The 22,050-nt window shown below is 46.3% G+C and overlaps 1 long non-coding RNA gene across 4 annotated transcripts in view; it reads left to right on the forward strand.

The window, feature by feature from the left end:
- LOC149524294 (uncharacterized) overlaps positions 1-22,050 on the forward strand; it is a 136,465-nt gene that overhangs the window by 16,074 nt on the left and 98,341 nt on the right. For 3 of the 4 annotated variants that reach the window (XR_016349584.1, XR_016349583.1, XR_016349585.1), the window contains exons 2-4: positions 12,917-13,045; positions 14,371-14,485; positions 17,838-17,950. This is a non-coding gene — a long non-coding RNA (uncharacterized LOC149524294). The remainder of the gene's footprint in view (positions 1-12,916; positions 13,046-14,370; positions 14,486-17,837; positions 17,951-22,050) is intronic. The other variant, XR_016349586.1, reaches the window with a different exon arrangement.

Here is a 22,050-nt window from a genome sequence, read left to right on the forward strand (position 1 = left end):
CTGTGACCTCCTGCCGACAACACAAAAATACTACATGACTGCAGGAGAGGGACCAAAGCCTGAACCCAATTGAGCCGTGTCTCCCTAGGTGGGAGACCAGAGCTCCAAGGGCTTCATCCCAGGTGTGGGGTCTGTAACCTGAGCCCCTCTGCTCTTGGTTGAAGCTGAAGGCTGGGTCCCACGCAGTAGATCTCAGGCTTCAGGTTTGGCCTGGACTCATGGGGTTTGGGCTTAGTTCCCAGATCCCAGCCAGTTTAACACCAGCCCTACTGACCCCTTAAAATAGGTCTGTGATCCACTTTGGGATCCAGGCCAATCTTCCTTCTAATCTTTTTCCTCCATGTGTGGAATAATTTTATATACACCAAGGCATGTGCAGATGTGCACCACCAGGAGAAACCAAACACCTAGCTGTGGGCGCTCTGCTAATCTGATGTGTGGCAATGGAATCTCTCGTGAGTGGCTGCACAAGCACGCAGCTTACAGGGAACACTGGTCCAGACCCACAGTTTGAGAGCTGCTGCTCTCGGTGCTTCTGCAGCTCCCATCCCCTTGATACCTGAATATCTACAGAGAGGTTTTTTTGTAGCTCTTTATAATACTTTAGCATTTCTGTCCCATTTTCATGCATTACCTAAGGGCCATGGGCACTAATCACCACAAGCCAGATCCTCAGCTGATGCACGTAGACATAAGTAAACTGATTTCAATTTTTTATGCCAGCTGAAGGTCTGCCCCCAAATTCATAATGGAAAGAGTCACCCCTATATTGTGCTGAAGGCTTGTGCAGAGACAAAGAAAGCCCAAGCTACTTGATGAATTGATACACAACAGGCTATTTGCACCATCAGGACTGGAGGGGAGACAAGCCAGCCCACTCAGCTGGGAAATTGAGCAGGCAGAAATATGTGCAAGACTCATTCTGTTGTTCCTTGTTGAAGTTCCTAGGGACATTTGCCAGGCAGGAATGTGCAGTGTGGTGAGATTCCCTGTAATTCCGTGGGGGAGGGAAGGGGCAAGTCGAGGACCTTACCCCTGATTAGAAGCTTTGTATTTCTTTGGTTTTGTCATGGTGTTTCTGGCACAGCTGCAAATAAATCAGTTTGCTTCAGTTCATTTATTTTAAAAACAGAAGCAAGTTGAAGGGATTTGGGTTTTAGACACAAAATATGACCTATTTCAACTTCAAAATGGCTTGCTTTGGCGGGGAAATCTTTTGGGAGGTGCAAAAAACCCCAGAAGTGACAGTGCTGGTGCAACTTGGAAACAGCTGAAGTAGAACGATGAAATAGGGTGTTTTGAAGCAGGCTGGGCAGGCAACTGGGTCCTTTGCTAACCAGCTCCACCAGTCATTAACCCATACAGAGCAGGGATGCAGGAGCTGCAAATGCTAGTCTAGCCTGAGGGTTGCAGAGGAAGAGGTCTTCCCCAGCTCACCTCCATGCAGCCTGCCTGACTAGATTTTTCTGGATTTTTTCCTTTATGCAGTTGGAATTGGGGATTTTGCATGGCCTGTGGTGGAGTTAATTGAACACTGCCTTGCCAGCCACTTGTGGGAAATACCTATCAGAATTCCAAAATATGAAAGGGAAAGTGTTTGTGCTCATAGCTTCCACTGAGCGCTCACGTGGCATATCTGATATAAAATTCCTTGCAGGTCTGTAATAGTGGTATCAATATTCTAAATGGTCACCCAGATGCCAAACAGTGTCACAAAGCCCACAGTCCTTGTTCCCCTATGCACTCAAAGCAGGGCTTGCTATAGCTAAGAACAGAAGTGTTAGTATTCAGTGGCTAATTTGAACAGCTCTTGGGTCCCAAATGATAACGAGACTAAAAGAGACGCTGTTCAGGACTCTGAACAAAGTTGTTGTTCAGACCTATATGTCTACAATACTTGCTCCTTTAGGAACTGAAAAACTGGCCACAATAGAAAATGGCTCTACAATGGCTTTTAGCCTCTAGACATAAATCCCAGAGCTGACATCATCAGCAATTATGGTGCACAAACAAAAACACTCTGACATAAGAAGGTAAATTATGCATTAGTTGGATAGTAGATGTAGCTGGCACTTTATGAAACATAGGAATAGCAAGACTGGATCAGACTCAGGGTCTCAACTACTCCAGCACCAGAAGATTTGGAGGAAAGTATAAAAAGCTCCTATTAGGCAGATTTGGGGTAATCTGCACGCACATAGGTATTATCCCAGTCTCTAACACTCTGGGTGCATCTACATTGGCAAGATTTTGCGCAAAAGCAACAAAAACTCGCCAGCTGTCTACACTGGCCGCGAGAATTTGTGCAAGAGCACTGACGTTCCAGTGTAAGAATTGAGTGCTTCTTGCGCAAATACTTGGACACTCCTGCTCAGGGATAAGCCCTCTTGCGCAAGAATACTTGCGCAAGAGGGCCAGTGTAGACAGGCACCTTAATTTCTTGCGCAAGAAAGCCCGATGGCTAAAATGGCCATCGGAGCTTTCTTGTGCAAAAGCACGTCTATACTGGGCATGGATGCTTTTGCGCAAAAGCAAATTTTTTGCACAAAGGCACTTGCCAATATAGACGCTGTCTTGCACAAATACTTTTAACGGAAAAACTTTTCCATTAAAAGTCTTTGCACTAAATCATGCCAGTCTAGACGCAGCCTCTGAGATTGTCTTAAACCCTGAAGCACCAGCCATAATACTCCTTCCCCATATGGAGGCAAGGTTCCTGGCCCAAAAAGCTTGCAGTCTAAACCAGGCAAAAGCAAAACACAGGGCAGGAGTGGAGGCATCGAGACATTTGTGAGCTCAGAGTAAGAGGGAGTAGTGGAAGAAGTGGGAAGGTTTTTGTAGGGAGGATACTGGGCAGGCACATCTGCTGTGTGTTTTAATGAAGTTCAACCCTGTAGCATTCCAAACTCAGGAAGGGGCAGCTGGGAGTATCTGTCTGCCAAATAGAAAAAGGACGGAATCACTGGCAGGAAGGGTATGTCTACACTACAGTGTTATTTCAAAATAGCTTAGTTCGAAATAACGTGTCTAGACACAAAATGCATTTCGAAATAGCGTTTTGCTATTTCAGAATAGTGCATCCACACTGATAGGACGCTGAATCACATTTAAAGGCCGGTTGGAACCAGTTCTGGCAGGGCATCAGGTTAGGAGTTACTTTGTGTGGCTGCTGCCTGAGGCTATCTGAGGCCTGTGCTTAAAGGGACTCCCTCCCCCCCCCCCCCCCGTCCCGGACAGCCGGTTCTCAGCTTTCCCTGCTTGCTTTCCTACCTCATGAGAGACAGCAAAGCATTTTTTTTCCTCTGTGAGCTCTGGTTGCCCTCAGTCAGGACTCCACAGCACTCTGCAACATGGAGCAGGAGCCGTCCCTGGGCACTCTGGTGCTTCTCCTGGATGTATTGTTGTGAGCCTGGCAGCATGTTCTGCAGGCAGTAACAGTCTCCCTGGTGTGCCCCACTGGGGGCTTGTGCCTCATTCCTTCCTCACGTCCTTCCACTTGCCCCTCCCTAACCCCCCCCTTCCTGCTGTACAATAAAAGACACATGTTCATTACAACAAAGCCTCTTTATTGAACAAAACTGGGGTGGGGGGGAGAATGAAATTGAGGTGAGACCGGGGAAAGAAGGTGGGAGAGGGGAGGTGGGAGGGTAAGAGAGGGAAACCTGGGAGGAGGGAGCTGGCAGGGGGAGGCAAGGGAAGGAAGGGGGAGGAGAAGCTCAGGGTTGGAGGGTCTCGCTGGCCCAACTGTCTCCCAGCACCGTGGGTGCAGGGACCTTGGCATCCCTGGGGGTATGGGGAAGGTGGGGAGGAAGAATCAGGAGGGAGAAAAGGAGTGAGAGGAGGAGCGGTAGCTGGGGAGGCAGCAGGGGCTGGAGCAGCAGGAGGCAGCAAGCTCTGCCCCAGGGTCGATGACCACCTGGGGGGCACGGACCGTCCTGTGGCCCTGACATACTCCTGCCGCAGCTACTTTATTTTCATGCGAACGTGCTCCTGGGTTTTCATGTGGCCTTTGGTAGCCAGGCTGGCAGCCATCCGCCTGTAGACGGTTGCGTTCCTCTGTTTAGTGCGGAGATCATGGACGTTGGAGGCATCCCCCCGCCCCAAACCTGAATTAGGTCCCTGATCTCTGCACTGGACCAGGAAGGCGTCTGCCTTTTCCAAACCTGGCAGGCTCCTGGGAGCTGGCAGACTGGTCCTGGGGAGCGGTGGAGGGCTGGCTGGCACTGGCTACCTGGCTCATGCTGAGGCCAATGGGTCAGGTGCAGCGACTGCTGGCTCTGGGCTGGCAGGCTTGGAGCTGGCACAGGCACTGTGGCCAGAGTCTACCCCTTTAAGAGTTCTGGGGAAGGAGGGAGGGAGAGGAGTTTTCTTGGTTGTGCCCAGAGTGGCAACCAGGACACCCTGGGAAGGGCTGGCAGCCCCCTATTTCAAAATAAGCATCTACCCAGCGCTAATTTCGAAATTGGCGCTATTCCTCGTGGAATGAGGTTTACCAAATTCAAAATAAGCCTTCTGCTATTTTGATTTAATTTTGAAATAGCGGTTTGGCTGTGTAGACGCTAGTAAAGTTATTTCGAAATAACTTTGCTGTGTAGACATACCCAAAGAGATCATGATTCTAAGAGGGATCATAAACGCTGCAGCTAGGGGCCACCCCAGGTAAGGATCTAGTGGGGGGGGGCAGGCGCCTGCTTTCCCTGCATACTCATTTATCACCTGATAGATTTGGAGAGGTGTAACTAGGCAGGGCTTCTCTCCAGCCCCCAAAGATACCCTGTCACCCCCACAGTCTCCCTTAGGTAGGGTAATTGTCCAAATTTAAAGAAACAAACAACCCAGACTGTTCCTCAGCTTACCCTTTATGCTTTAGTTTCTCACTGCCTCCCCTGCCCAGGGACTAGTGGCATAGGCACATATACTTCCTGCAGTTCTGTAGCCTTCTTGCAAGCATTCCATCTTCACCAGGTCTCTCTCTCACACTTTATAGCCAGTGATACAGAGATGATCACTTAATTGGCAAGGGGCACTGTACTTGCTTCAGTGACCGGGACCAGCCATCCTCTGACAAGAGGTTAATTGGAGTACTGATATAAGGCAAATTTTAGTCCTAATTGCTAGGGTCCTATGGACGATTGACTTTTCAAGGACTCAGTTGTGCATGGTTTAATCCCACTAGCATTTGATTGTAGCCAGTCCCGTGGGGGTGTGTTGTGGTGGGATCAGAGCACAAGGAAACATTTTCTCCGAACTTGTGTAGCTATATAAGGGTGAGTCCCAAACTCTGTCCTTGCACTCCAGGTCTGCACCCAGGCACTTGATACCCTAATGTGGTGGAGCCATTGCTCATGGATGCCTGCCATGTAATCAGAGCTACTGCAGGGGAGAAGCCACGTTGAATCTTGCTGCGACCCCTATAACACTTGTTTAGGGGGCTGTGCTCCCAGGAACCATACAGACTGAATCTGCCTTTACATCTCACATCCCCTGTGTGTGCTCTGGCTGGAAAAGCCAGAGGAAAGCTTTTCCTCATAAGCAGCAGCACGAGTTTTTGCGTTAAAGTATTTGCGCAAGAGAGCGTCTACACTGGCATGTGCCTTTGCGCAAGAGCATCCGTGCCAGTGTAGACGCTCTCTTGTGCAAGAAAGCTCCAATGGCCATTTTAGCCATCGGGCTTTCTTGCGCAAGAAATTCATGTTGCCTGTCTACACTGGTCTCTTGCGCAAGAACAGTTGCGCAAGAGGGCTTATTCCTGAGCGGGAGCATCATAGTTCTTGCGCAAGAAGCACTGATTTCTTACATTAGAATGTCAGTGTTCTTGTGCAAGAACTCGCAGCCAGTGTAGACAGGTGGCAAGTTTTTGTGCAAAAGCAGTCACTTTTGCGCAAAATCTTGCCAATGTAGACACAGCCTATGGATTCACTCACATTTCTGGGCATGGTCTGCAGTACTCATATACACAAGGGCTATGTCTACACTCGCGGCTTCTTGCACGATTAATATGCAAATGAGGCTAAGCGTGGAATATTGCCGAGCCTCATTTGCATACCTAATGACCCACCATTTTTTTCCAGAAGATGCTCTTGCGCAAGTAGGAGCGTATACACTGCCCCTTCTTGTGCACGCAAAACCCTCTTGCGCAATGCTGTTATTCCTGAACAGTAATAGGTATAATGACATTGCGCAAGAGGGTTTTTCTTGCGCAAGGAGGGGCAGTGTAGACGTTCCTTCTTGTGCAAGAGCCTCTTCTGAAAAAATGGTGGCTCATTAGGTATGGAAATGAGGCTCAGCGATATTCCACGCTTAGCCTCATTTGCATATTACTCGTGCAAGAAGCCGTGAGTGTAGTCATAGCCAAGGTGTAGAAGGAAATAATTTAACCCTCGCTCAAGATTTGAAACTATTAATGAACACACATTCATCTAATGAAGTGGGATGTGCCCACAAAAGCTCATGATACCATCTACATTTTTTGTTAGTCTCTATGGGTGTGTCTGCACAACACCATAAAGTTGAAATAAGATACCCAATTTGTGCTATGCAAATTGCGTATCTTATTTTGAGCCTATTTTGAAATTTGGCTCATTTACACAGTGCCAGATTTTGAAATAACACCCTATTTTGAGACATCCCCTAAACCTTGTGGAATGAGGGTTACAGGGATGGCAAGGTAGTGTGCCCCGTTATTTTGAAAAATATTTGAAAATAACAGGTGGCTTGTTAAGATACGGAGCATCTATTTTAGGATACCGCCGGTATCCTGAAATAGCTGCACAGTGTAGACATACCCTCAGGATGCCTCTAGACAGAAGTGCTATTTTTGGAAACATCCGGTATCCCGAAATAGCATTTTCCATGTCTTGACAGCACACTCGTTATTTCAAAAGCGGTTTTGAAATAACAGGCATGCTTTCCGATGTCCCTGTAAACCTCGTTCCATGAGGATTAAGGGATATTTTAGAATAGCTCTCTCTTCTGACATTCCAAATTATTGAAATAAGCTATTTCGACATTAACTCCAAATAAGCTACTCAATTAGTATAGCTCAAATTGTGTAGCTTATTTTGAGCCAAGTGTGCCATGTAGATGCACCCTAGGGTGCTGCAGAACTATTTGTTGTTTTTTAAGTTTATTCATAGATTTGTAATGCTGGAAGGGAACCTTATGATCATGTACCCTGATCTTCACCAAGTAACGTTTAAATGATGCTAGGGGAGACATTTAGTTTACCATCTATCATTTAAGTGACGAAAACTTTCTTGGGGAACTTGTTTTTTTATGTACTAAAAATTAGCCTCTAATATCCTCCCAACCCACCTGCCAACCAAAATAAAAAGCACCAACCAACTTGCAGGATAGAAATTTCTTAGCATTGTCAGTTATAGTATGAAGAACAAAACACATCTGGTTGAGATTTACACCAACAAAAAAGATGAGTTTCTTTCTTTCCATTTCATTATCTCTGTAGGTATCGATGCAGCAACATGTGGCAGCTGCCTCATAAACAAGAAAAGCCTCCAAAAGCCCATCACACGAGATATAATTTAGAGCCTTTTTCCTAATCTCAAAAAGTATAGGAAAGATCAGTCTATTTTAGATCCTGGCCCTTTTAATCACTGAATTCAGTGTCAAAACTCCCATGGAACAGGGAGCACGATTGGATCAGCTCACCATTTGTGACCCACCAAAATAGCTACACACCAGGAAAGTTAAACTTTGAGGTTGCATCTAGATTGGCAAGATGCTTTTGCGCAAAAACTTGCCAGCTGTCTACACTGTCCTCTTGAATTCATGCAAGAGCACTGATGTTCTAATGTAAGAACTCAATGCTTCTTGCGCAAATACTTTGACACTCCCACTCAGGGGTAAGCCCTCTTGTGCAAGAGGACCACTGTAGACAGGCACCCTAATTTTTTGTGCAAGAAAGCCCGATGGCTAAAATGGCCATCGGAGCTTTCTTGCGCAAAAGCACGTCTATACTGGGCACAGATGCTTTTGCGCAAAAGCAAATCTTTTGTGCAAAGGCACTTGCCAATCTAGATGCTCTTTTGTGGAAATACTTAATGGAAAAACTTTTCCGTTAAAAGTATTTCCACAAAATCATGCCAGTCTAGACACAGCCTGAGAAAAGGAGGCAGCTAGCCCTTAGCAGAGAGTGCTGGATTGTGGAATTCCTTGTTAAGGATCAGAATAGCCACAGGTGGGTCATTTTCTTAGTATGACACACCCTCTTTATGAAAAAAGCTTTATGTAGTAAGCCTAAAGATCCTTCAATTGATTCTAGTAGTTGTGAGGAATAAAGTCCTTTATGGGTGAATTCAATACAAGTATTAATTTTTCTAGTTGACACCATGAAGCAATTGGATGGGTGAATTATAAATGCAATAGAAAGACATATAATCAATATCTTAAGAAATGCTACAAAGAGGAACATCCATCAGGCTTTGGATATGTATTGAGTTGGAAGAATGAGTTTATTTATATTAAACTATATCAGGGTAAGCCTATGCTATTGTCTTAATGAGGAGTAATATAAATAAATATTCCTATTGTATTAAGCTACGGCCTGGTGTCATGAAAAGGTACTGGCAGGATCTGAAAACATATTTGATTGCAAAAACGTCCTTTGAATTAACACTGGTTCAATTAGAGGGATTTGCAGGGAACTTTGGTCCAGTTGGCAGGCTGCACCCTGAGTGAATGTGCTAGACAGCCCTGCCTCAGCAACTGAGACCCCAGCTGCCTATCTATAGCCCCACTCTGGCTTCCATCAGCCTTGGTTACAACCTGCAAGGTGAACCCAACACACTCCCAGTCCTGAATTTTCCCCAGACCATAACCAATGCCAAACAAATAGTAAGGTTTGCTTGTTCCTCTAAAGATTACAAGTGCATCGCAGCTTATTAACTTACCTGGGGGAAATACACACTTCCCTTCAAGTGCAGCACTGTGGTGGTTTATATAAAATTAAAACAAGTTTATTAACAATAAGATGTAGAGCAAGTGATTCCAATAAAAGAATAAAATTAGAAATGTGACAAGCAAATAGAAGCGAAAACACCCAGTTAGCTTTTTGTAGTTAGCAAGTTCCTCTCTTGGAATTCACACCTCCAGATCAGCTACTATAAGGTGCCACAGGACTCCTTGCCGCTTTTGCGGACTAACACGGCTACCCCTCTGATACATTCATATGACATGTGTAGTGAGTATGTCAGGCCTGGTGAGTTGCTGATGCAGGGTACCACAAATGAGCAGCTGTGTCGCCCGCTCTCCATGCTTGCAGTTGTAGAGGGACAGTGGTGATGTTTTCTCCTCCAGCAGTCTTGAATGAAACATACGTATGTCCGCAACTGTGACATTGCCAGGGATGATGCTATTCCCTGCCCCGCAGGAAAAGTAGAACTGCTTTTGAGGTTTGGGCATCTGTTTGACTCTGACTCAATGATAATTCTTTAGAAGTTAGCCAGCTTAGAAAGGAGCAGCCAAATGCTACTCCTAGTTATGCCTCTGGCAATCTGGAATATCTCCACTGGACGAAATTCATCCCTGGTGTAACTAGAGGAATCTAGATTCTAGACTGTTCTCCACCTCCTACGCCAGTGCGTAATTCAGCTCCTGTACTAGCATAATTTCTCCCACAACGCATGTCCCAATATACTTTATAGTTCCAATATACTTCCCAAAGTCTCAGACTTTGGACTATACCCCTGAACCTGAAAGGGGAAATGTTTTTGGTGGTGATGTTATCTGAAAGTAGAGGGGACAGCTTCTTAAGTGAAAGCAATTCTATTGAATCCATTGATACCAGATCTGAATTTGGCCTGAAACTTTCTTGTCTTTGAAGAGAATCATCCTTTTCTTACAGTCTTTGTGGTCTATTCTGCACAGAAGATTAATCCTCAAATGCTATACATTTAGGCTGTGTCTACACTGGCGCGATCTTGCGCAAAAGTGGCTGCTCTTGCACAAAAACTTGCTGCCTGTCTACACTGGGGCTACGTCTACACTGGCCCCTTTTCCGAAAGGGGCATGCTAATTTTCAACTTCAGAATAGGGAAATCCGCGGGGGATTTAAATATCCCCCGCGGGATTTAAATAAAGATGTCCGCCGCTTTTTTCCGGCTTGGGGAAAAGCCGGAAAAAAGCGTCTAGACTGGCCCGATCCTCCAGAATAAAGCCCTTTTCCGGAGGATCTCTTATTCCTACTTCGAAGTAGGAATCTCTTATTCCTCTCTTCGAAGTAGGAATAAGAGATCCTCCGGAAAAGGGCTTTATTCCGGAGGATCGGGCCAGTCTAGACGCTTTTTTCCGGCTTTTCCCCAAGCCGGAAAAAAGCGGCGGACATCTTTATTTAAATCCCGCGGGGGATATTTAAATCCCCCGCGGATTTCCCTATTCTGAAGTTGAAAATTAGCATGCCCCTTTCGGAAAAGGGGCCAGTGTAGACGTAGCCTGGCTGTGTGTTCTTGAGCAAGTAAAATGACGTTCTAATGTATGAAATCAGGGCTTCTTTTACCAGAACTCTGATGCTCCCTGTAGCCAGACAGGAACCCTCTGCCACAATCATCTTGCTTGCCCTCTAAGATGCCTCAGAGCACACAGGGCACAGAGAGCAATAAAATCAGCATAGTCTTTGATGCCTTGACAGAAGGCCCGGATATGCTGACTCATTGTGATCCTGGACAACTGTAAACATAGATAAGAGGGCCATTAAGCCAGTCGTTGACCAAGAGGCTGCAGAAACTGCCCTTGGCTAGCACTGATATTGATACGATCACACAACCGTCCCGGAAGAGGAATCTCCCGCTGAGTAAAGAATGTCCAGTACTCCCAATTTAGTTCTCTCTCTCTCTCTTACAAGTGTAAATTATGTTCATAACTCCCTTGTAAGAACTGGCGTCACAAAGACGAACCATCACAATTTGGCACCTAAGATAAGAAAGAGAATACGTGACCCCACGGATATAAAGATGGGCCCAGCAGCACACTCACTTTGAGTATCAATCCATCAGCTGCCTGCTGGTCGGGCTAGGTGATTGACTCCCAAGGTCCACATGGGGATGCCCAGTCTCATATTCGTCTTTCCGAGGAATTGAGTTACCGATCCTGGCCTGACCTGCTAGAATCGAGACACGCAGAAGGTGGTAAAAATTGTATCTGTATGTGTCCTTTTCTTTTGTCATTGTGCAGGTATAGCATTAGAGCTCTATAAGGCTAAGTTGTCATTTTGGTACCATTATTTTGGTGTGTTTTTTGTTTTCCCTCCTTCCTTTGTAACCACTTAAGACGTATATTTGCTAGCAGTTAAGAAGTAGAGTAATAGCCATTGTAACCATATGATTATAAGTTTCTCTAAATAAACCTGTAACTGTTTAAGCTTTAACCTGACTCCTTCTGTTGCTGTAACAGAACCAGACACACTTAAAAGAATGATAGCCAGTCGGGGTAAACACAGTAAGAGCTAAGTGTCGAGTCGTGTTGCTTCCACGGGGAAGACTCTTGGGGTGCCCATCAGCCTCCCTGGCTGCCCGCTGCAAAGGGACTTTTTGTTCTATCAGTCAAAGACTCGGGTGCAACTAGCTCTCTCTGCACCACCTTGGGGCACCCGTCAGCCTCCCTGGCTGCCCACTGCGAAGGGACCTTCGTCCTAGCAGTCAAAGACTTGGGTGTATTAGGGCTCACAGACCACTTGCTACCCCAGCCACCGGCTGACACTCCCGCTCAGGAATAAGCCCTTTTGCGCAACTGTTCTTGAGCAAGAGGCCGGTATAGACAGGCAACGTGAATTTCTTGCACAAGAAAGCCCTATGGATAAAATGGCCATCAGAGCTTTCTTGCACAAGAGAGTGTCTACACTGGCAAGGATGCACTTGGACAAAAGCACCTCTCTTGCGCAAAAGCACATGCCAGTGTAGACGCTTTCTTGCGCAACTACTTTAACGCAAGAACTCTTATGCTAAAGAGTTTTTGCGCAAGATCACGCCAGTGTAGACATAGCCTAACTGTTCAAGATCGATCACTTTAATCCAGAGAAGGTTTGATGTTCTAGTAACTAGACTCAGAGGAGTAGCTGTGTTAGTTTCCAACTTGAAAAATAACGAGTAGTTTTGTGGCACCTTAGAGACTAACAAAAACATAGTATCATGAGCTTTTGTGGGTAAAACCCACTTCTTCAGATGAGCTTGAGTGAAAGGGGAACTCTCAGAATTTATAACAGAAAAAGAAAGGGATGGGGAAGTACCTGTCAGTTGTAGTGCCGGTGCTAATGAGGCTAATTGAGTGGGTTGGACGTGTCCCATAACTACCTTTCAATGTCAATGAGGTGTTGAATTTAAGGAAGGCTGGTTTTATAATGGGCCATCCAGTTCATGTCTTTATTCAGGCCAAGGGAAAAAGTGTCAAATTAGCATATGAAGGTCAATTTCACACATACTGTGGTTGGCTTGTGAAATTCCTTTGTAGAAGGATGGCTATTTTTAAATCCATTAATGAGTGCAAAGGTAGATTAAAATGATCAAGCAGGCCCCCTGAAAGTGAAAATAAGGATTCTGTGAGAAAATTCCATTAAAATAACATTTCATGATTTAATTTTTTTTGTACACGTTAAATGTGATTTTTGTTTTTAAATATGTGCAGTTAAACTAAATGTTGATCTCATGACCTTGTTTAGCATTTGTTAATTATTATCCTTACTTATTTGGGATCTACTTTTTCAGCTCAATATATAAGACTGTTATATGGGGTTCTGCAAAATTCTTTCGCATTTAAAAGGGTTCTGTGGCCAAATAAAATTGGGAAAAACTGGTCTAGCGATACTGCAGTGTATCTTTGGGGGGGGAAAAAGAAAAAGAAACAAAAGGAACTGCTGGCTTCAGCAAACTGTGTAACTATCTGCAAACTCATTTTCCCCCTGTGCCAGTTTCCCTCTCTCTATTTCGGGATGCCTTGTTATTTTGGAGAAACATCACCCTATCCAGCTATCTCTGAGGATGAGCATTAAAAAGCTGTAAAGAGAACTGTGATGATGGTAGAGACTTGTGTAGATGAGGTAGGTGACATTTACTTTGGGGCCTTGTTTGCAATCAGAGAAGTGCCTTGAAATAATTTCTGTGCTGAAATATACTGAGTTGTTCATTTTCTATCTCATTACCTGGAATAACTTGGCTTCTTTCCTATAGCTTGGGCAAGACACACCACAGTATTGTAATTACTCGGGGAAATGCTGGTTTTTCATGCTGCATACTCCATTTTCCTGTGTGTGAGAGAGGAGTATGTCTGTATAATAGGTTATATTTTTATTACACTCACACTTCCTCTCATACACAGCACCTTTAAAAATTCAGCATATTCCACCAAAATCACAGTTCATTGGTGTGTCTGACCCAGAATATAAGAAGTTTCCATAGTGGTGGGATGTAGCTTGGACAGTGAAAGTTGCATTTTTAATGGTGCTTAAAATATACAGTCTAAACTTTGGTGATTTGTTTTGTTACTCTAATTTATTCCCGCTGGCTGTGGATAAATGAGGAAGAGTCCATTTTTAGTCTGACTGTTGCTTTTTCTTTGCTTCCCAGCAATCCAATTTTTGATTTAAAAAATACATCTAATTAAAGGACACATTATTCAGCAGGCACTCTTTTAAATGCATAACTGATTATCAGCTTCCTGTAATTGGTAGCTTGTATATTGAAACTTTGATTGAGTTGGCAGCCAATAAAAGATTATTTTTTAATTAGACATTCTCATTCCTACCATTTGGGAATAGGGGATTTCTACCCTGATTTGCTTCAATTGAAGAACACACACAAATCGCTCAGTAGCCATCCGTGTCCTTTTCCTCCAGATGATAAATAAATAGAAATCTGCTTCTCTCTCTCAAAACCAGCATGGTGAGGCAGTATTTGTCATATGAGTTTGAGAAGCCACTGCTAACAGGGTATACGTGTATTGTATGATACACAAGCAATATAACGGAGCAGTTTAAAATACTGAGATTTATTTCCTGTCCCAAAGGTTTTTTTTGAAGTTTCCTCTTCATTAGAAATTCTGCTTTTACACCAGGAGAATGTTGACATGAAGTTATGACCCCAAACTACCCTTTTAGAGGATACCAAACTAATCCCGCCCCCCGACCAAGCAATTGTTAGCTGCCATAAGAGACATCCCATGAAACCTCTTGCCCTGCAAACTCCATCTAAAGTGATGACTCCTCTAGAGGCCTTTCTTTCTGCTTGATAAACTGTGTTGTAGCCTGTCTCTAGTAATATACAGTACATAGATGTGCAACTCTTTGGTAGTAGCAGAGCTGCCAAACAGGGTTAGTATCCTGAAACATTTGTAGCAATTCTTTCTGTCTGTCTGCCTTCCTTCCAGGTGCAGAGACCTCCATCCTTTCCATTCCAAACCGCATGAGCCATCTCCTTCCATTTGAAACTGCATTCCGTTCATGTGGGCACTCACAGCTGATGCTTTCATGGGCACAAACCAGGTAAGTAGTGAATATGTTTGTTTTTAGCAGTCTGTGACACGGCATTTGCCCTGCACTGGCCCTTTAAGGGCAAAACCTCAGCCCTGAGCAAGGGCTGAGAGCAAAGCCCCAGCTGAGGCAGTTCTGGCTAATGAGGGCCCAGCTGGGGGCTATATATAAAAGGGCTCCTGGCAGGAGAGGGAGAGCTGACTGTGGTTCTGGAGAGACAGTAGAAGGGACTTGGCTGCCAGGGACGCAGGAGGCTTCCTGGTGGTAGAGCAGGGCTGGGGAAGCTCTGGCCAAACAAGCTCTCAGGTTACAGGGCCTGAAGCAAGGCCCAAGGCTACTAGGGCTGTAGAGAGGTAGGCAGGGGCAGCAGGTCCACACCCCTTTGCCAGTGATGAGTGGCCATTACAGACTGCAGTTTGCCCAAGGCAGGGGCTAGATGGAGACTGGCAGTGGGTCTGAGGCAAGCTGGGTACAGGGCAACTGGGTGTTCCTTGGGAGGAGAATAGGGTGCCCTGGGCAAAGGAGGACCCTGGAGTGCAAGCAGGGTAAACACTAACCCCCGGAAGTACTGTCAGAGGGCAGTGGCCTGAAGAGGAACATGGGGAGACACCATCTAGAGGGAGGCAGCCAGCCAGACAGACAAAGCTAATTCCCAGTAGGTTGCCAGATGTTCCATTTTGAACCGGACAGTCCAGTATTTGAGCTTTCTGTATGGGGAAAGAAATTGAGAAATAGAAATGTCCAGTATTGTCTAAAGAAGATGTAATATTGATTGTGATGTCAAGTGTGTCTGGTATCTTCGTTGAAACCATCAGGCAACCCTAATTCCCAGGACTGGTGGCGCTATGGTGGTGAGTCTGCCCCGGTCACAGTGCTTTTAAAGTTAGCTAATGGAAATGAGGAGGAGTTGCTGGCAGCCCACTCTGAGTGGTGCACAGCCACTAGTTTGAGAATATGGGTGCTAGGTTTACCCTTCTCCCTCCCCCCTGCCAGTTTCTAATGTCTTCTGAGTTGTATGATCCGCTGCTTGTGAATACATGCTGCCTTACTGTGCTGGACACCACCGCTATTTTCTAACTGAAAATGTGCAGTTCTTCTGCCCTGTGCGTCTAAGTCAATCTCCTCCTGAAAATGGCCAAATTCATCTTTATCTGTAACCTGCCATTGGCGTAACCATTATGCACACCTTCCTTGGTCATTGTCCTGCTGACTGTTTCAAATCTCTCTGTCCCTCTCTCCCATGGCCCTGCTTATCTGAACAATATGGAACTGATTCTCCTCTCCCTTCCACGGTGTTTAACCTGGTATCCTCTGCAGTAGAGTTATTCCCAGCTTACACAAGGCTCAGTGAGAGTAGAAGGGGGTCCCAAGACTCCTAGGGTATGTCTACACTTGTGGGTTCTTGCGCAAGAATCTGCAGAGTGTCCACACTGCCCGCCCACTCTTGCAAAGGAAATTTACAGGATGATGTGGTAAGAGAGGGCTCCTTGCGCAAGAGCCATGCTCTTTTTTAACAGGTGTAAGCCCTCTTGTGCAGGAGCTCTTGCGCAAGCAGGCAGTGTGGACACTCGGCAGGGATTTCTTGCGCAAGAAAGCCCTATGGCTAAAATGGCCACCAGAGCTTTCTTGCACAAGAGAGTGTCCACACTGCCATGGGCACTCTTGTGCAAAAGCACAGCTCGCACATGGCAGTGTGGATGTTTTCTTGCGCAAGACTTCTTGCACGAGAACCCTTGCGCAAGATTTTCTTGCGTAAGAAGCTGCCAGTGTAGACATAGCCCTACTATGTTGAAACAACATTATTCTCTTTGTGCATAATGTGACATGTCATCACACCACCCCTCTGCCAGTTTCAATAGCTTCCTCTGCTCAGTAGCATCCCAAGGATTTTCAAAGCTCTCTGTGGACTTGTCTGATGCTCCCTCTCATCTTGTATCCACCCCCATACACTCTGGATATCTCCTGTGAGTCTTCCCCTCGGCTCTGAACATGTGGGTGTTTATCTCTTGTACTCATTTATCTGAAACTTTGAGTCACTTCCTCTCTCTAAATCTCTCACCCACTTATCTGAGTCCCCGGGCCACCATTTGATGACACTGTGCAGGAAGGCAGGCGCTCTGAGTCATGCTGATCTGGGACAGCACAGATACTGTTCTATGCTCAGCCACAGCTGTTGTTTCAGATCCAAACTGTAGGCCTCAGCAGGGAGTGTGGGATTGTGCCTCAGAAAGGAAGAACTTTCTGTGGTGGTGTGGGAGGCCAGGGTTTCTGCTGTGCTGAGTGCATCAGGGAGCTGGTTATGGCTCCATGATTCTCTGCCTTGCCCCGGTACAAGTTAGAGCAGCCCTGGGGTGTGTTCTAACCCATGTCAACTGCCCAGCAGCTACCCAGGGACCATCTACCAGCTGAGCATAGCTAGCCCTCAGCCACTGTTCCTCATCACCCACAAGATCTCCATCCTCACCCCTCTCAACAGGGGGTCCCTGATAATGAGGTAGGTCCCCTTTAAGACAGGAGCAGCACGAAGGGGGCATGGACTCTGGGTCCAGAAGTGGTTTTCTGTTCAAAGGCTCCATGGTGTGTCCTATTGGGAGGGGTTAATTCTGAACGGCATTTATGTCTCGAGTTTTGTCATATGATAGTATGTTTTACTGGGGGGTACGTCTACCCTGGCATGATTTTCTGAAAATGCTTTTAACGGAAAACTTTTCCGTTAAAAGCATTTTCAGAAAAGCATGTCTAGATTGGCAGGATGCTTTTCCGCAAAAGCGCTTTTTGCGGAAAAGCGTCCGTGGCAAATCTAGACGCGGTTTTCCACAAAAAAACCCCGATCGCCATTTTCGTGATTGGGGCTTTTTTGTGGAAAACAGTACTGTGCTGTCTACGCTGGTCCTTTTGCACAAAAGACTTTCGGGAAAAGACTTTTGCCTGAATGGGAGCAGCATAGTATTTCCGGAAAAGCACTGACAATCTTACATGAGATCGTCAGTGCTTTTCCGGAAATTTAAGCGGCCAGTGTAGACAGCTGGCAAGTTTTTTTCCGCAAAAGCAGATGATTTTGCGGAAAAACTTGCCTGTCTAGACACAGCCGGGGTGTTGCTGGTCTAGTCTGTGTCCAGGAGCTTTCTGGGGTTCAATAGCTTTATACAGAGGGTTTTGTCAAAGGGGGTGATTTGCAGCTGCATTTTAATGCCATTGACTCTTGGTTTATAGTACTTGGGGAAGTGATCCTTGTATTAGCAGAAGTGACCTCCTTCCCCTCCATAATGGCTCTGTTGCCTGTCAGGTTGCAGTGAGGAAATCAGAGGTGGCGAAGTAACCTCTTGCTGCAACTGCATTTTCAGCAGGCCTTTTTGTGTGGCAGGTGTAACCTTTGGAGAAGATATAGGCTGCAGTCCCTTTCCCTCTTCACCCACTGCGAGCAAGCTCAGGCGACATGCGATCAAATGAGCAGGAGAACTGCCTCAGGGCAAGACGGTATGAAATGCACGGTGCTGAACGAATTGATACTCTGTGCAACTGTGTATTTGCAGCAGGAGTGTAATAACGTGGTGTTTTGCTTCCCTCTCAGAAAAACAATTTACATTCTTTTTGTTTGTGAATACAGTATGTATTTTCCAGTGTGTTAGATCCAGAGCTATTGGGCTGACTCCTCAGCTGTCATAAGCTCGGGGTGCAGGGCCACACCAGAGCCATCTGCAACTTGCTGCTCCTGGGGCTGATGCTACGCCACCCTGTACTCCGCATAATCTAGAGCCACCTCAAAGAAGCTCTACATTCCACTGGTAATCTCCATTATGCTGACTGGAGATCAAAGAAGCACCACACTCTGCCCTGCCCCTTTCTCCCTTCCCCCTGATCATGGTGACTTCAGCTGGGGTGTGGAATATGATGCTGAGATGACGGAAGGAATCTGCAGCTGACAAATTAAACTTGCATTCTGGTCTCTTTTGCTGTTAGAGGAGATCTGTCTGTAGATGGGTGCCAAATTCCCATTGACATTAATGGGTGTTGTGAGCCTGCGTGGAATGAGTAGTACTGGGAAGCAGCTGGTCTGTGTCCCCACAACTAGAAACTCCCTGAAGATATTGTGGTGTTCTTCAGAATGTCAGATTTCATTGGTGTTAGTGTGGTGTGTGTGTGTGTGGGAGGAGGAAGAGAGAGTAAGTCTCTAGATGCAGTAGCTGCTTAGAAACTCTCAGAAATGTGAACCCAATGTAACCAAAGAAGAAATGAGTCTACAAAGAGTTTGCAGAGGTATGAACCTTCTCCCCACCGCCCTAAAATGCCCAGTGATGATGATTAACTATTTCATTCCTCACAGGAGGCATTGTCTGCATGGGAAAGTATGTTTAACTTAAACTCTTTCACAAGTGGTATAAGCTAACATGAGGACAGCATTGTTTTACCAGAATGTATCCATACAGGGGATTGTACCTATATAAGGAGGATGAAGATTAAAGCCTTGATTATACATGCAATTGTACTACTTTAACTATACTGGTATAGAAGCTTCAGGGGGTAGCCGACTTAGTCTGAACAGGTAAACTGAAAAAACAACAAATGATCTGGTAGCACTTTATAGACTAACAAAACATGTAGCTGGTATCATGAGCTTTCGTGGGCACAGCCCACTTCTTCAGATGACTGGAGAGTTGGATGTCTGTAGATATCTGCATGCCTCTAACTAGGGGACCGGTACCACCCACTGCAGCTGTATTTTCTCTTTTTTTAAAGCTCTTTTGGGGAAATGAGCTTGGAGTACCCCTGGAGTTGGTTTCAAGTGTCCACCCCTTGTGGGGTTTAAAAGCACTTGATGGTGGCAGCGGATATTCCCCCAAATCCGAGTACTAGGATATTTTTGGGGGGAAGTTTTTGTACCAAAGCCTGTAGAGCTCAGATTTTGGTGTGGTTTTGCAGGCCCCCACTTCTGCATTCATTGTACCAGAGTGGGGAATAGCCTAGATAGCCAACACCCCGGTCATCTGAAGAAGTGGGCTGTGCCCGTGAAAGCTCATGATACCATCTACCTGTTTCGTTAGTCTGTAAAGTGCCATTTGTTGTTTTTTCAGTTATACTGGTATAGTTAAATTGGTACAACCCTTTGTAGTGTGGATGTGGTTCTGTTAATACTACAAGACTTACCTGGTGTTACTTGGGTCCTTCAGGGTAGGGATCTTAGGTGTGCGGGAAAGCAGGAGTCAGGGCAGGGGATGGGGGCAGGTGGCAGCTGCTCCCCAGGTTGGCCTGGCCTGGCGTGGGGCAGTGGCAGCTATGCCACCGAGTGGGTGGCTGCTCCCTGGGGCTGGTCTGGGAATATGGGGACTGCCTGCATGGCCACCCAGTGGGTGGATGCTCCCTGGGGCTGGCTAGGGCTATTAGGGGGTCAGCGATGCGCGTGCTTGCTGCCCCAATGTGGTCAGTCTCCCTGCTATCGCAACCATTCCTTTCTGCCTGATGAGAAACAATCACATTACATGCACATCCCATTGTCCTGGCACAACCAGCCCTGACCTTGCTTTAAGTTATGAAAAGAGGGAGCTACATACCAACTTTGGTGCTCGGAGCTCTTACTGCAGTGGTCCCCAACCATTTGGTGCTGCTGGGTGCCTGGGGGCGGGGCCACTCACGTGGCTGGGGCTGCCCATTTGCCACATGCCTGGGCCAGTGCTCCCCATGCGCTTCATGGCTAGAGGTGGGGCCGCTCATTCGCTGCAAGCCCAGGGCCGGCGCTGCCCATTCGCTGCATGCCCGGGGCTGGCAGCCCCCATAGCCGCGAGGCTGGAGCAGCCAATTTGCTGCATGCCCAGGACTGCCGCCCCCCAGAGCTGCATGCCGGCACTCCCCATGCGGTGCACTTGGGGCCGGTGCCGTGGATGTGCAGAGAGCCCCACACAGCACCACGCGCCCAGGGCGGGGCCGGCCCTGAGCACTTGGCGGGCACACACAAATGTCCCGATGAGTGCCATGGCGCCCGTGGGCACCATGTTGGGGAGCACTGTCTTACTGTTTAGCAGGAACAGACTCTCGGATGGGTGGACACCAGGACAGACTGTCATATATAGTAGATCAAGGTGCCTTATGGGAAAGTGAATAAGCTATATTGGTGTGAGGCACCTTTTTTACAACTATAACCATATCAATGCTATACAGGTTTTACTGACTTTGCACTATGGCTACATCTAGATTGCATCCCTTTTCCGTAAAAAGGATGCAAATTAGACATATCGCAATTGCTAATGAAGCGGGGATTTAAATCTCCCCCACTTCATTAGCATAAAAATGGCTGCCGCTTTTTTTCGGCACGGAGCTTTGCTGGAAAAAAAACGCCAGTCTAGACGCAGATCTTTCGGAAAATAAAGCTTTTTCTGAAAGATCCCTTATTTTAAGAGGGATAAGGGATCTTTTGGAAAAGGCTTTATTTTCTGAAAGATCTGCGTCTAGACTGGTGCTTTTTTCCTGCAAAGCTCTGTGCCAAAAGAAAGCGGCAGCCATTTTTATGCTAATGAAGCGAGGGAGATTTAAATCCCCACTTCATTAGCAATTGCGATACGTCTAATTTGCATCCCTTTTACGGAAAAGGGATGCAATCTAGACGTAGACCTATTTGTTTTAAAAAAAAAAATAAAAACCTCACCCTGAGTCAAAATAGTTAAACCAGTGTAAAAACTGCATAGACAGGCTTTAGTGGTAAAACCTTCTCTTGTGCACATGTCCTAAGAAAGGGAGGAGCACAGATTTGCCTGATTAAGTGATGGTGCATTTCAGTGCCATTAATAGGTGATGTTTGGGAGGTGCCATCAAGGTTCCTTCTAAGTGGTGCAGCAGCACAGCCCTGCAGCTGCTTAATCGGCCTAGCCCAGTCAGGCAGCTCTGTACTCAGAGCCCCGGACTGAATGGGGCTGATTAAGCAGCTGTGGGCCTGAGCTGCCATGCAGCTTATAGGGAAACGTTGGGTGCCACCACTACCTTCTTTGCCCCTCATTAAGAGGGAGTTGAGCCCAAAGAGCCACTGACATGCTGAAGTCACTGAGGGCAAGCCAAGCTGAAGGAGCCCAGAGCAGCCCACAATTACAGCATGAATATCTACATACACAGAAGTGAATGGGATCATGTCTTGGCTTCTTGCATAGGCAGAATGCACCAGAGATCTTTCTCTACACTGCAGAGTAAGCCCAGGATTCAAGAGCAGGCTCAAGCATAACCCTTCTTCTGTCTACACCCAAATTACCCTAACCTAGGATTCGGACTTAGGGTCTTAGGACCTAGAGGGGTGGGCAGTCTGAGATTGAGTCAAGCTGGGATTCAGGAGTCAAGCCCTATTGCTTTGCAGTATAGGCACAGAGCTTGTACTCTGTGAGACTGCCAAAAGTATCCCACAGGCTGAATTCTTGTTCTCTGGACAGTCAAACCTTCCCCCACTACAGCATGAGCAAAGGGTTAGCACCACGTTTTGGGTGTGAATGCAGAACAAGGTCTATATGGCTATAATTATTTCGTTCAGAACAGTGTCCCCTTCTCAGTAGCACTTGCATGATAATCAGGCCTACAGATTCACCCTAACAGGGAGCTGCACT

This window comes from Pelodiscus sinensis, chromosome 5 (assembly GCF_052426305.1).
Source record: "Pelodiscus sinensis isolate ZL-2025 chromosome 5, ASM5242630v1, whole genome shotgun sequence".
In the NCBI taxonomy this organism is placed as follows: Eukaryota; Metazoa; Chordata; order Testudines; family Trionychidae; genus Pelodiscus; species Pelodiscus sinensis.